Here is a 1,818-nt window from a genome sequence, read left to right as displayed (position 1 = left end):
GCCAGGTCTCGCTTAATCGACCTAGCAACTGCTGATTGGCTGCACGACAGGTCCCTGCTCAATTACGCAGATCTAACCTCTTGCTGCTTGCTCTTATCTAACACACCCCCTTTAGCTTAGAAACTCTTTAAGCTAACTGTTTATGCATGTGTAAGGTCCTTAATTTATTCTTAAATCCTGTCTAGAGGCACGCTATTTAGCACTTCTATTAACTCCCTATTTACTAGACTAAGTTGCTAGAGGAAACCTTCCTACTTATTTACTAGGAGTACCTTTATAAGTCTGTCTGCTATTATACTTGCAGACTAGATGTGTTCTATAATAATCTTTCTAGAAGCTACCTCCTGTTAGAGCTAGTGGTTGTAGATATCTACATGCTAAAGTTTAGTATATAGTTGCAACACTTCCTTAGTAACTAGTTAAATTGTTTGTTTATTATTATATTGTATTATAATAGTGTGTACGCCTATATTAACGTGTAGTTTGCGCAAGAGCCTTAAGATAAAAAGTGCTTCTTTTATAACCTAGGTAAGAGTAAGAAGCTTAGCCTTAGTTGTTAATGTTGTTACTGTGTCCTGCTTGTTTACTTTCTATATAATAAGGCTGCTAAAGAGTTTAATTATGTAGCCTTAGGAGTTCTTTCTGTCTATAGTATTGTCAGCGAAGGACGCGTTACTTGCTACCTAGAGGCTGATGCCTCCTCTAAGCTGCAGTGATCGCTGTTTAGTATTGAGTAGATATAGAAGGACCTGGGCCGCAGCATCTTGGTGGCTGATGCCTGGATTGGTGAGGAACCTGGCAAGCCTTGATGTAGCGAACGCAATGTCAGGTTGTGTGGTGACCGCAGTGAACAGCAGTGATCCAATTTTGCGTTGATACTTGTTGATTTCTGCTGGCGCTGCTAGTCCACTCCTTGGCTGTAGTTCAGTTGTTGCTATTGGAGTGTCATGTCGTATAGTTGTGTTCTCAGCAAGGCAACTAATTTTGTCTAAGTACACTGCCTAAGATAGGTAGATTTTCTTGCTTGCTTAGTCTTATATAATCTCTATGCTAAGGAACTACTATAGGTTGTGCCCTCCTGTGCAGGTGTACTTGCTCTGTACGTGGCTAATTGTCTATATTACCTCTTACTCTTTTAATTTATTATATATAACGTACTCTATCACCGAGCCGGTCATATCACTAAACCAGTCACTTAAAATCCCACCAAAAAACACAGAAACCATACCCCTGCATCTTAATAACTACTAAATAGAATCTTCTAAAAACTTCAGAATAGAGCTGCATCTATACTAATAAGACTGTTTAAAAGTCTTAGAGTGCTTAGCCCTATATTGCAGATGTTGTTTAGAAGATACTAAAATACAGGGGTAGCTACAGGCTATCTTAACATCTATACTAGCTATTAGTCTAAGACTTTTAAATAGTTTTATTAGTATAGATACAGCTCTATTCTGAAGTTTTTAGAAGATTCTATTAAGTAGTTATTAAGATGCAGGGGTATGGTTTCTGTGTTTTTTGGTGGGATTTTAAGTAACTAGTTTAGTGATATAACCGGCTTGGTGATAGAGTACGTTAAGGATAATATTATTAATATAAAAGAAGATAATAATGCTACCCTTAGTTAGATAGCAGGGTTTGTGAGGCACAGTCTAGAAACCTAGTGCTTTTAGTGTTGCAGTTAGGCTGGCGGATGGGTAGGGTATGCTTTTTTACGTTTTGGCTTATAGCTTCTTAACTAGCAGAGATACGCTTACATAATCTATTATTTAATAGAAGCGCCTAGTATTGCGCCTTCTAATAAAAAAAGAATTAGCT

The sequence above is a fragment of the Didymella exigua genome, assembly GCF_010094145.1.
Source record: "Didymella exigua CBS 183.55 unplaced genomic scaffold M421scaffold_7, whole genome shotgun sequence".
In the NCBI taxonomy this organism is placed as follows: domain Eukaryota; kingdom Fungi; phylum Ascomycota; class Dothideomycetes; order Pleosporales; family Didymellaceae; genus Didymella; species Didymella exigua.
Note: the sequence above shows the minus strand (reverse complement) of the source record.